Source organism: Anomaloglossus baeobatrachus, unplaced genomic scaffold, assembly GCF_048569485.1.
Source record: "Anomaloglossus baeobatrachus isolate aAnoBae1 unplaced genomic scaffold, aAnoBae1.hap1 Scaffold_2933, whole genome shotgun sequence".
Classification (NCBI taxonomy): Eukaryota; Metazoa; Chordata; class Amphibia; order Anura; family Aromobatidae; genus Anomaloglossus; species Anomaloglossus baeobatrachus.
The window spans coordinates 1-12,975 of record NW_027442379.1 but is presented as its reverse complement, the minus strand read 5'-3'; the positions used below and the strand labels follow the sequence as shown (position 1 = coordinate 12,975).

Genomic DNA, 12,975 nt, shown 5'->3' with positions numbered 1-12,975 from the left:
GAGCTCAGAAGCTCAATGTCTATCATGACCTCTCTTTTAGAATGTCCAAGAGCAAGCAAACTATTCCTCCAGGAGAGGGCGCCAACAGACTACTAAAGAGATCATCATTACTCAAAGAAAACCCCAAAAACCAATGCATGATAGGAATAAACAGGTAACTTTCTTTGGAGTGGAAGCGGAGAGATCGCACCAGATGCCAATTCTAGATCTTATCACACCTGTGGTCACTGCAGCAGCAGGTGAATCCACTTTGTCCAAAAGGGATCTATTCCATTCAATTGCAAATGATCTAGATAAGACAGAGAACTGCAGCACGGGGACATAGCCGAGTTGGTCAGGTTGAGTGGTGATGAGTTTGCTATTTGGATGAATAAAGAAAGTCAAAAGTGTGAAAGATAAAAAACAAAAGGAGGAAGTGTGAAAAGTGAATGGGCCAAATTGAGGTGCATATGAAGACGTATGCTTTCTTCCAATTCATTAAATCGGGCTAATATGAATCAGGTGAATTGAGTTCTGCTTTTGGAAACTGGGTTAAGAAGGGGTGCACCGTTCCTGGAGGTACTGCAATACCAGGTCAATGCGTGGAGTGGACAGAGCAAGCTCTTTTTCCATCTCCCTGTTCTAAAAATCCATTTAATATATGGTCCCCAGATAGGGGACGTATCAGATATTAAACTGATAAGAACAGATACTACACTTGATCTTAGCCAAAAGGCCGAGAAGCGATAACCAGAATTGGTTTGGGCCTCGAGTGGCACCCTGGCCTATGCCGGACACATCTTAGGGAGAGAGAGCGAGAGGGAGACAAACCCACGCCTACACAAGACATTTTGTCACCCAAGCCAACCCTTGAAAAGGCTGCTTTGCAGAGCAAAAACAAGAAGAATGGTGCGTTTTGCAGCCGCCGCCCACTGCAATGAATCTGAATAACTCCTCCTTTAGGGCGCAAGCAACTCCCCTCCCCCTTGCAGTCTTTCCAATTCACGATACAAAAAGACGGACAGGACAGGTTGCCTGACTTTCCGTCACTGCCACCCTTTGCCATCCTTACCCGTAGAAAGCCCTTTCATCATCCCCAAACCCTAATCTTTTCCCTTTCCTTCCCAGCCCCCAAACCCTGCCCTCTGTACCTTTCTCACCACCCGCTTCCCTTCTCCTGTCATCCCCCTACCACCCGGGAAAAAAAGAGATTGCCCCCTCCTTCCACTAGCCCACCCTCCCACCCAAAGAACAACTTCTTCTGCGCAGCTTGTTTTCTAGGCAGCAGCGCTATTGTGATGTCATCGGGGGGCATTGTGACAAGCCGCCAGTGTTCCGTCTCTTCATGTTGTGCACAGTTCAAACGGAAAATACATCAACAGGCAGACTACAGAAAAGCTTACTATCAAAGGTTAGAGGGGGGCTTTCTCAGAGGGCTTTTTACAGTTTTTCTATTCCCAATTAGCCGTTTAAGTGTACTTATTGAAAGTAGTAATTCTTTCATAGGCCGCCCTTTCTTAGTATTTGACGTTCCTTATATTGCGGTATGAGGCTTCGCAGTAGGTTGCAAACATTCATCACCCATGACTGTCCCCAATTGAGCTCAGAAGCTCAATGTCTATCATGACCTCTCTTTTAGAATGTCCAAGAGCAAGCAAACTATTCCTCCAGGAGAGGGCGCCAACAGACTACTAAAGAGATCATCATTACTCAAAGAAAACCCCAAAAACCAATGCATGATAGGAATAAACAGGTAACTTTCTTTGGAGTGGAAGCGGAGAGATCGCACCAGATGCCAATTCTAGATCTTATCACACCTGTGGTCACTGCAGCAGCAGGTGAATCCACTTTGTCCAAAAGGGATCTATTCCATTCAATTGCAAATGATCTAGATAAGACAGAGAACTGCAGCACGGGGACATAGCCGAGTTGGTCAGGTTGAGTGGTGATGAGTTTGCTATTTGGATGAATAAAGAAAGTCAAAAGTGTGAAAGATAAAAAACAAAAGGAGGAAGTGTGAAAAGTGAATGGGCCAAATTGAGGTGCATATGAAGACGTATGCTTTCTTCCAATTCATTAAATCGGGCTAATATGAATCAGGTGAATTGAGTTCTGCTTTTGGAAACTGGGTTAAGAAGGGGTGCACCGTTCCTGGAGGTACTGCAATACCAGGTCAATGCGTGGAGTGGACAGAGCAAGCTCTTTTTCCATCTCCCTGTTCTAAAAATCCATTTAATATATGGTCCCCAGATAGGGGACGTATCAGATATTAAACTGATAAGAACAGATACTACACTTGATCTTAGCCAAAAGGCCGAGAAGCGATAACCAGAATTGGTTTGGGCCTCGAGTGGCACCCTGGCCTATGCCGGACACATCTTAGGGAGAGAGAGCGAGAGGGAGACAAACCCACGCCTACACAAGACATTTTGTCACCCAAGCCAACCCTTGAAAAGGCTGCTTTGCAGAGCAAAAACAAGAAGAATGGTGCGTTTTGCAGCCGCCGCCCACTGCAATGAATCTGAATAACTCCTCCTTTAGGGCGCAAGCAACTCCCCTCCCCCTTGCAGTCTTTCCAATTCACGATACAAAAAGACGGACAGGACAGGTTGCCTGACTTTCCGTCACTGCCACCCTTTGCCATCCTTACCCGTAGAAAGCCCTTTCATCATCCCCAAACCCTAATCTTTTCCCTTTCCTTCCCAGCCCCCAAACCCTGCCCTCTGTACCTTTCTCACCACCCGCTTCCCTTCTCCTGTCATCCCCCTACCACCCGGGAAAAAAAGAGATTGCCCCCTCCTTCCACTAGCCCACCCTCCCACCCAAAGAACAACTTCTTCTGCGCAGCTTGTTTTCTAGGCAGCAGCGCTATTGTGATGTCATCGGGGGGCATTGTGACAAGCCGCCAGTGTTCCGTCTCTTCATGTTGTGCACAGTTCAAACGGAAAATACATCAACAGGCAGACTACAGAAAAGCTTACTATCAAAGGTTAGAGGGGGGCTTTCTCAGAGGGCTTTTTACAGTTTTTCTATTCCCAATTAGCCGTTTAAGTGTACTTATTGAAAGTAGTAATTCTTTCATAGGCCGCCCTTTCTTAGTATTTGACGTTCCTTATATTGCGGTATGAGGCTTCGCAGTAGGTTGCAAACATTCATCACCCATGACTGTCCCCAATTGAGCTCAGAAGCTCAATGTCTATCATGACCTCTCTTTTAGAATGTCCAAGAGCAAGCAAACTATTCCTCCAGGAGAGGGCGCCAACAGACTACTAAAGAGATCATCATTACTCAAAGAAAACCCCAAAAACCAATGCATGATAGGAATAAACAGGTAACTTTCTTTGGAGTGGAAGCGGAGAGATCGCACCAGATGCCAATTCTAGATCTTATCACACCTGTGGTCACTGCAGCAGCAGGTGAATCCACTTTGTCCAAAAGGGATCTATTCCATTCAATTGCAAATGATCTAGATAAGACAGAGAACTGCAGCACGGGGACATAGCCGAGTTGGTCAGGTTGAGTGGTGATGAGTTTGCTATTTGGATGAATAAAGAAAGTCAAAAGTGTGAAAGATAAAAAACAAAAGGAGGAAGTGTGAAAAGTGAATGGGCCAAATTGAGGTGCATATGAAGACGTATGCTTTCTTCCAATTCATTAAATCGGGCTAATATGAATCAGGTGAATTGAGTTCTGCTTTTGGAAACTGGGTTAAGAAGGGGTGCACCGTTCCTGGAGGTACTGCAATACCAGGTCAATGCGTGGAGTGGACAGAGCAAGCTCTTTTTCCATCTCCCTGTTCTAAAAATCCATTTAATATATGGTCCCCAGATAGGGGACGTATCAGATATTAAACTGATAAGAACAGATACTACACTTGATCTTAGCCAAAAGGCCGAGAAGCGATAACCAGAATTGGTTTGGGCCTCGAGTGGCACCCTGGCCTATGCCGGACACATCTTAGGGAGAGAGAGCGAGAGGGAGACAAACCCACGCCTACACAAGACATTTTGTCACCCAAGCCAACCCTTGAAAAGGCTGCTTTGCAGAGCAAAAACAAGAAGAATGGTGCGTTTTGCAGCCGCCGCCCACTGCAATGAATCTGAATAACTCCTCCTTTAGGGCGCAAGCAACTCCCCTCCCCCTTGCAGTCTTTCCAATTCACGATACAAAAAGACGGACAGGACAGGTTGCCTGACTTTCCGTCACTGCCACCCTTTGCCATCCTTACCCGTAGAAAGCCCTTTCATCATCCCCAAACCCTAATCTTTTCCCATTCCTTCCCAGCCCCCAAACCCTGCCCTCTGTACCTTTCTCACCACCCGCTTCCCTTCTCCTGTCATCCCCCTACCACCCGGGAAAAAAAGAGATTGCCCCCTCCTTCCACTAGCCCACCCTCCCACCCAAAGAACAACTTCTTCTGCGCAGCTTGTTTTCTAGGCAGCAGCGCTATTGTGATGTCATCGGGGGGCATTGTGACAAGCCGCCAGTGTTCCGTCTCTTCATGTTGTGCACAGTTCAAACGGAAAATACATCAACAGGCAGACTACAGAAAAGCTTACTATCAAAGGTTAGAGGGGGGCTTTCTCAGAGGGCTTTTTACAGTTTTTCTATTCCCAATTAGCCGTTTAAGTGTACTTATTGAAAGTAGTAATTCTTTCATAGGCCGCCCTTTCTTAGTATTTGACGTTCCTTATATTGCGGTATGAGGCTTCGCAGTAGGTTGCAAACATTCATCACCCATGACTGTCCCCAATTGAGCTCAGAAGCTCAATGTCTATCATGACCTCTCTTTTAGAATGTCCAAGAGCAAGCAAACTATTCCTCCAGGAGAGGGCGCCAACAGACTACTAAAGAGATCATCATTACTCAAAGAAAACCCCAAAAACCAATGCATGATAGGAATAAACAGGTAACTTTCTTTGGAGTGGAAGCGGAGAGATCGCACCAGATGCCAATTCTAGATCTTATCACACCTGTGGTCACTGCAGCAGCAGGTGAATCCACTTTGTCCAAAAGGGATCTATTCCATTCAATTGCAAATGATCTAGATAAGACAGAGAACTGCAGCACGGGGACATAGCCGAGTTGGTCAGGTTGAGTGGTGATGAGTTTGCTATTTGGATGAATAAAGAAAGTCAAAAGTGTGAAAGATAAAAAACAAAAGGAGGAAGTGTGAAAAGTGAATGGGCCAAATTGAGGTGCATATGAAGACGTATGCTTTCTTCCAATTCATTAAATCGGGCTAATATGAATCAGGTGAATTGAGTTCTGCTTTTGGAAACTGGGTTAAGAAGGGGTGCACCGTTCCTGGAGGTACTGCAATACCAGGTCAATGCGTGGAGTGGACAGAGCAAGCTCTTTTTCCATCTCCCTGTTCTAAAAATCCATTTAATATATGGTCCCCAGATAGGGGACGTATCAGATATTAAACTGATAAGAACAGATACTACACTTGATCTTAGCCAAAAGGCCGAGAAGCGATAACCAGAATTGGTTTGGGCCTCGAGTGGCACCCTGGCCTATGCCGGACACATCTTAGGGAGAGAGAGCGAGAGGGAGACAAACCCACGCCTACACAAGACATTTTGTCACCCAAGCCAACCCTTGAAAAGGCTGCTTTGCAGAGCAAAAACAAGAAGAATGGTGCGTTTTGCAGCCGCCGCCCACTGCAATGAATCTGAATAACTCCTCCTTTAGGGCGCAAGCAACTCCCCTCCCCCTTGCAGTCTTTCCAATTCACGATACAAAAAGACGGACAGGACAGGTTGCCTGACTTTCCGTCACTGCCACCCTTTGCCATCCTTACCCGTAGAAAGCCCTTTCATCATCCCCAAACCCTAATCTTTTCCCTTTCCTTCCCAGCCCCCAAACCCTGCCCTCTGTACCTTTCTCACCACCCGCTTCCCTTCTCCTGTCATCCCCCTACCACCCGGGAAAAAAAGAGATTGCCCCCTCCTTCCACTAGCCCACCCTCCCACCCAAAGAACAACTTCTTCTGCGCAGCTTGTTTTCTAGGCAGCAGCGCTATTGTGATGTCATCGGGGGGCATTGTGACAAGCCGCCAGTGTTCCGTCTCTTCATGTTGTGCACAGTTCAAACGGAAAATACATCAACAGGCAGACTACAGAAAAGCTTACTATCAAAGGTTAGAGGGGGGCTTTCTCAGAGGGCTTTTTACAGTTTTTCTATTCCCAATTAGCCGTTTAAGTGTACTTATTGAAAGTAGTAATTCTTTCATAGGCCGCCCTTTCTTAGTATTTGACGTTCCTTATATTGCGGTATGAGGCTTCGCAGTAGGTTGCAAACATTCATCACCCATGACTGTCCCCAATTGAGCTCAGAAGCTCAATGTCTATCATGACCTCTCTTTTAGAATGTCCAAGAGCAAGCAAACTATTCCTCCAGGAGAGGGCGCCAACAGACTACTAAAGAGATCATCATTACTCAAAGAAAACCCCAAAAACCAATGCATGATAGGAATAAACAGGTAACTTTCTTTGGAGTGGAAGCGGAGAGATCGCACCAGATGCCAATTCTAGATCTTATCACACCTGTGGTCACTGCAGCAGCAGGTGAATCCACTTTGTCCAAAAGGGATCTATTCCATTCAATTGCAAATGATCTAGATAAGACAGAGAACTGCAGCACGGGGACATAGCCGAGTTGGTCAGGTTGAGTGGTGATGAGTTTGCTATTTGGATGAATAAAGAAAGTCAAAAGTGTGAAAGATAAAAAACAAAAGGAGGAAGTGTGAAAAGTGAATGGGCCAAATTGAGGTGCATATGAAGACGTATGCTTTCTTCCAATTCATTAAATCGGGCTAATATGAATCAGGTGAATTGAGTTCTGCTTTTGGAAACTGGGTTAAGAAGGGGTGCACCGTTCCTGGAGGTACTGCAATACCAGGTCAATGCGTGGAGTGGACAGAGCAAGCTCTTTTTCCATCTCCCTGTTCTAAAAATCCATTTAATATATGGTCCCCAGATAGGGGACGTATCAGATATTAAACTGATAAGAACAGATACTACACTTGATCTTAGCCAAAAGGCCGAGAAGCGATAACCAGAATTGGTTTGGGCCTCGAGTGGCACCCTGGCCTATGCCGGACACATCTTAGGGAGAGAGAGCGAGAGGGAGACAAACCCACGCCTACACAAGACATTTTGTCACCCAAGCCAACCCTTGAAAAGGCTGCTTTGCAGAGCAAAAACAAGAAGAATGGTGCGTTTTGCAGCCGCCGCCCACTGCAATGAATCTGAATAACTCCTCCTTTAGGGCGCAAGCAACTCCCCTCCCCCTTGCAGTCTTTCCAATTCACGATACAAAAAGACGGACAGGACAGGTTGCCTGACTTTCCGTCACTGCCACCCTTTGCCATCCTTACCCGTAGAAAGCCCTTTCATCATCCCCAAACCCTAATCTTTTCCCTTTCCTTCCCAGCCCCCAAACCCTGCCCTCTGTACCTTTCTCACCACCCGCTTCCCTTCTCCTGTCATCCCCCTACCACCCGGGAAAAAAAGAGATTGCCCCCTCCTTCCACTAGCCCACCCTCCCACCCAAAGAACAACTTCTTCTGCGCAGCTTGTTTTCTAGGCAGCAGCGCTATTGTGATGTCATCGGGGGGCATTGTGACAAGCCGCCAGTGTTCCGTCTCTTCATGTTGTGCACAGTTCAAACGGAAAATACATCAACAGGCAGACTACAGAAAAGCTTACTATCAAAGGTTAGAGGGGGGCTTTCTCAGAGGGCTTTTTACAGTTTTTCTATTCCCAATTAGCCGTTTAAGTGTACTTATTGAAAGTAGTAATTCTTTCATAGGCCGCCCCTTTCTTAGTATTTGACGTTCCTTATATTGCGGTATGAGGCTTCGCAGTAGGTTGCAAACATTCATCACCCATGACTGTCCCCAATTGAGCTCAGAAGCTCAATGTCTATCATGACCTCTCTTTTAGAATGTCCAAGAGCAAGCAAACTATTCCTCCAGGAGAGGGCGCCAACAGACTACTAAAGAGATCATCATTACTCAAAGAAAACCCCAAAAACCAATGCATGATAGGAATAAACAGGTAACTTTCTTTGGAGTGGAAGCGGAGAGATCGCACCAGATGCCAATTCTAGATCTTATCACACCTGTGGTCACTGCAGCAGCAGGTGAATCCACTTTGTCCAAAAGGGATCTATTCCATTCAATTGCAAATGATCTAGATAAGACAGAGAACTGCAGCACGGGGACATAGCCGAGTTGGTCAGGTTGAGTGGTGATGAGTTTGCTATTTGGATGAATAAAGAAAGTCAAAAGTGTGAAAGATAAAAAACAAAAGGAGGAAGTGTGAAAAGTGAATGGGCCAAATTGAGGTGCATATGAAGACGTATGCTTTCTTCCAATTCATTAAATCGGGCTAATATGAATCAGGTGAATTGAGTTCTGCTTTTGGAAACTGGGTTAAGAAGGGGTGCACCGTTCCTGGAGGTACTGCAATACCAGGTCAATGCGTGGAGTGGACAGAGCAAGCTCTTTTTCCATCTCCCTGTTCTAAAAATCCATTTAATATATGGTCCCCAGATAGGGGACGTATCAGATATTAAACTGATAAGAACAGATACTACACTTGATCTTAGCCAAAAGGCCGAGAAGCGATAACCAGAATTGGTTTGGGCCTCGAGTGGCACCCTGGCCTATGCCGGACACATCTTAGGGAGAGAGAGCGAGAGGGAGACAAACCCACGCCTACACAAGACATTTTGTCACCCAAGCCAACCCTTGAAAAGGCTGCTTTGCAGAGCAAAAACAAGAAGAATGGTGCGTTTTGCAGCCGCCGCCCACTGCAATGAATCTGAATAACTCCTCCTTTAGGGCGCAAGCAACTCCCCTCCCCCTTGCAGTCTTTCCAATTCACGATACAAAAAGACGGACAGGACAGGTTGCCTGACTTTCCGTCACTGCCACCCTTTGCCATCCTTACCCGTAGAAAGCCCTTTCATCATCCCCAAACCCTAATCTTTTCCCTTTCCTTCCCAGCCCCCAAACCCTGCCCTCTGTACCTTTCTCACCACCCGCTTCCCTTCTCCTGTCATCCCCCTACCACCCGGGAAAAAAAGAGATTGCCCCCTCCTTCCACTAGCCCACCCTCCCACCCAAAGAACAACTTCTTCTGCGCAGCTTGTTTTCTAGGCAGCAGCGCTATTGTGATGTCATCGGGGGGCATTGTGACAAGCCGCCAGTGTTCCGTCTCTTCATGTTGTGCACAGTTCAAACGGAAAATACATCAACAGGCAGACTACAGAAAAGCTTACTATCAAAGGTTAGAGGGGGGCTTTCTCAGAGGGCTTTTTACAGTTTTTCTATTCCCAATTAGCCGTTTAAGTGTACTTATTGAAAGTAGTAATTCTTTCATAGGCCGCCCTTTCTTAGTATTTGACGTTCCTTATATTGCGGTATGAGGCTTCGCAGTAGGTTGCAAACATTCATCACCCATGACTGTCCCCAATTGAGCTCAGAAGCTCAATGTCTATCATGACCTCTCTTTTAGAATGTCCAAGAGCAAGCAAACTATTCCTCCAGGAGAGGGCGCCAACAGACTACTAAAGAGATCATCATTACTCAAAGAAAACCCCAAAAACCAATGCATGATAGGAATAAACAGGTAACTTTCTTTGGAGTGGAAGCGGAGAGATCGCACCAGATGCCAATTCTAGATCTTATCACACCTGTGGTCACTGCAGCAGCAGGTGAATCCACTTTGTCCAAAAGGGATCTATTCCATTCAATTGCAAATGATCTAGATAAGACAGAGAACTGCAGCACGGGGACATAGCCGAGTTGGTCAGGTTGAGTGGTGATGAGTTTGCTATTTGGATGAATAAAGAAAGTCAAAAGTGTGAAAGATAAAAAACAAAAGGAGGAAGTGTGAAAAGTGAATGGGCCAAATTGAGGTGCATATGAAGACGTATGCTTTCTTCCAATTCATTAAATCGGGCTAATATGAATCAGGTGAATTGAGTTCTGCTTTTGGAAACTGGGTTAAGAAGGGGTGCACCGTTCCTGGAGGTACTGCAATACCAGGTCAATGCGTGGAGTGGACAGAGCAAGCTCTTTTTCCATCTCCCTGTTCTAAAAATCCATTTAATATATGGTCCCCAGATAGGGGACGTATCAGATATTAAACTGATAAGAACAGATACTACACTTGATCTTAGCCAAAAGGCCGAGAAGCGATAACCAGAATTGGTTTGGGCCTCGAGTGGCACCCTGGCCTATGCCGGACACATCTTAGGGAGAGAGAGCGAGAGGGAGACAAACCCACGCCTACACAAGACATTTTGTCACCCAAGCCAACCCTTGAAAAGGCTGCTTTGCAGAGCAAAAACAAGAAGAATGGTGCGTTTTGCAGCCGCCGCCCACTGCAATGAATCTGAATAACTCCTCCTTTAGGGCGCAAGCAACTCCCCTCCCCCTTGCAGTCTTTCCAATTCACGATACAAAAAGACGGACAGGACAGGTTGCCTGACTTTCCGTCACTGCCACCCTTTGCCATCCTTACCCGTAGAAAGCCCTTTCATCATCCCCAAACCCTAATCTTTTCCCTTTCCTTCCCAGCCCCCAAACCCTGCCCTCTGTACCTTTCTCACCACCCGCTTCCCTTCTCCTGTCATCCCCCTACCACCCGGGAAAAAAAGAGATTGCCCCCTCCTTCCACTAGCCCACCCTCCCACCCAAAGAACAACTTCTTCTGCGCAGCTTGTTTTCTAGGCAGCAGCGCTATTGTGATGTCATCGGGGGGCATTGTGACAAGCCGCCAGTGTTCCGTCTCTTCATGTTGTGCACAGTTCAAACGGAAAATACATCAACAGGCAGACTACAGAAAAGCTTACTATCAAAGGTTAGAGGGGGGCTTTCTCAGAGGGCTTTTTACAGTTTTTCTATTCCCAATTAGCCGTTTAAGTGTACTTATTGAAAGTAGTAATTCTTTCATAGGCCGCCCTTTCTTAGTATTTGACGTTCCTTATATTGCGGTATGAGGCTTCGCAGTAGGTTGCAAACATTCATCACCCATGACTGTCCCCAATTGAGCTCAGAAGCTCAATGTCTATCATGACCTCTCTTTTAGAATGTCCAAGAGCAAGCAAACTATTCCTCCAGGAGAGGGCGCCAACAGACTACTAAAGAGATCATCATTACTCAAAGAAAACCCCAAAAACCAATGCATGATAGGAATAAACAGGTAACTTTCTTTGGAGTGGAAGCGGAGAGATCGCACCAGATGCCAATTCTAGATCTTATCACACCTGTGGTCACTGCAGCAGCAGGTGAATCCACTTTGTCCAAAAGGGATCTATTCCATTCAATTGCAAATGATCTAGATAAGACAGAGAACTGCAGCACGGGGACATAGCCGAGTTGGTCAGGTTGAGTGGTGATGAGTTTGCTATTTGGATGAATAAAGAAAGTCAAAAGTGTGAAAGATAAAAAACAAAAGGAGGAAGTGTGAAAAGTGAATGGGCCAAATTGAGGTGCATATGAAGACGTATGCTTTCTTCCAATTCATTAAATCGGGCTAATATGAATCAGGTGAATTGAGTTCTGCTTTTGGAAACTGGGTTAAGAAGGGGTGCACCGTTCCTGGAGGTACTGCAATACCAGGTCAATGCGTGGAGTGGACAGAGCAAGCTCTTTTTCCATCTCCCTGTTCTAAAAATCCATTTAATATATGGTCCCCAGATAGGGGACGTATCAGATATTAAACTGATAAGAACAGATACTACACTTGATCTTAGCCAAAAGGCCGAGAAGCGATAACCAGAATTGGTTTGGGCCTCGAGTGGCACCCTGGCCTATGCCGGACACATCTTAGGGAGAGAGAGCGAGAGGGAGACAAACCCACGCCTACACAAGACATTTTGTCACCCAAGCCAACCCTTGAAAAGGCTGCTTTGCAGAGCAAAAACAAGAAGAATGGTGCGTTTTGCAGCCGCCGCCCACTGCAATGAATCTGAATAACTCCTCCTTTAGGGCGCAAGCAACTCCCCTCCCCCTTGCAGTCTTTCCAATTCACGATACAAAAAGACGGACAGGACAGGTTGCCTGACTTTCCGTCACTGCCACCCTTTGCCATCCTTACCCGTAGAAAGCCCTTTCATCATCCCCAAACCCTAATCTTTTCCCTTTCCTTCCCAGCCCCCAAACCCTGCCCTCTGTACCTTTCTCACCACCCGCTTCCCTTCTCCTGTCATCCCCCTACCACCCGGGAAAAAAAGAGATTGCCCCCTCCTTCCACTAGCCCACCCTCCCACCCAAAGAACAACTTCTTCTGCGCAGCTTGTTTTCTAGGCAGCAGCGCTATTGTGATGTCATCGGGGGGCATTGTGACAAGCCGCCAGTGTTCCGTCTCTTCATGTTGTGCACAGTTCAAACGGAAAATACATCAACAGGCAGACTACAGAAAAGCTTACTATCAAAGGTTAGAGGGGGGCTTTCTCAGAGGGCTTTTTACAGTTTTTCTATTCCCAATTAGCCGTTTAAGTGTACTTATTGAAAGTAGTAATTCTTTCATAGGCCGCCCTTTCTTAGTATTTGACGTTCCTTATATTGCGGTATGAGGCTTCGCAGTAGGTTGCAAACATTCATCACCCATGACTGTCCCCAATTGAGCTCAGAAGCTCAATGTCTATCATGACCTCTCTTTTAGAATGTCCAAGAGCAAGCAAACTATTCCTCCAGGAGAGGGCGCCAACAGACTACTAAAGAGATCATCATTACTCAAAGAAAACCCCAAAAACCAATGCATGATAGGAATAAACAGGTAACTTTCTTTGGAGTGGAAGCGGAGAGATCGCACCAGATGCCAATTCTAGATCTTATCACACCTGTGGTCACTGCAGCAGCAGGTGAATCCACTTTGTCCAAAAGGGATCTATTCCATTCAATTGCAAATGATCTAGATAAGACAGAGAACTGCAGCACGGGGACATAGCCGAGTTGGTCAGGTTGAGTGGTGA

General features: G+C 46.2%; 8 non-coding genes across 8 annotated transcripts; all 8 read right to left on the bottom strand.

Moving 5' to 3' along the window:
• Positions 1-536: 536 nt before the first annotated feature.
• Positions 537-727, bottom strand: LOC142266998 (U2 spliceosomal RNA). The gene has a single exon (XR_012732959.1). It is a non-coding gene; the product is annotated as a U2 spliceosomal RNA (small nuclear RNA).
• A 1,387-nt stretch (positions 728-2,114) lies between these two features.
• On the bottom strand, positions 2,115-2,305 carry LOC142266991 (U2 spliceosomal RNA). The gene has a single exon (XR_012732954.1). It is a non-coding gene; the product is annotated as a U2 spliceosomal RNA (small nuclear RNA).
• Positions 2,306-3,692: 1,387 nt separating this feature from the next.
• On the bottom strand, positions 3,693-3,883 carry LOC142266979 (U2 spliceosomal RNA). The gene has a single exon (XR_012732943.1). It is a non-coding gene; the product is annotated as a U2 spliceosomal RNA (small nuclear RNA).
• A 1,387-nt stretch (positions 3,884-5,270) lies between these two features.
• LOC142267043 (U2 spliceosomal RNA) lies at positions 5,271-5,461 on the bottom strand. Its single transcript, XR_012733000.1, has one exon. It is a non-coding gene; the product is annotated as a U2 spliceosomal RNA (small nuclear RNA).
• A 1,387-nt stretch (positions 5,462-6,848) lies between these two features.
• LOC142267031 (U2 spliceosomal RNA) lies at positions 6,849-7,039 on the bottom strand. Its single transcript, XR_012732989.1, has one exon. It is a non-coding gene; the product is annotated as a U2 spliceosomal RNA (small nuclear RNA).
• A 1,388-nt stretch (positions 7,040-8,427) lies between these two features.
• Positions 8,428-8,618, bottom strand: LOC142267019 (U2 spliceosomal RNA). The gene has a single exon (XR_012732978.1). It is a non-coding gene; the product is annotated as a U2 spliceosomal RNA (small nuclear RNA).
• A 1,387-nt stretch (positions 8,619-10,005) lies between these two features.
• LOC142267007 (U2 spliceosomal RNA) lies at positions 10,006-10,196 on the bottom strand. The gene has a single exon (XR_012732967.1). It is a non-coding gene; the product is annotated as a U2 spliceosomal RNA (small nuclear RNA).
• Positions 10,197-11,583: 1,387 nt separating this feature from the next.
• On the bottom strand, positions 11,584-11,774 carry LOC142266972 (U2 spliceosomal RNA). The gene has a single exon (XR_012732937.1). It is a non-coding gene; the product is annotated as a U2 spliceosomal RNA (small nuclear RNA).
• Positions 11,775-12,975: the final 1,201 nt, after the last annotated feature.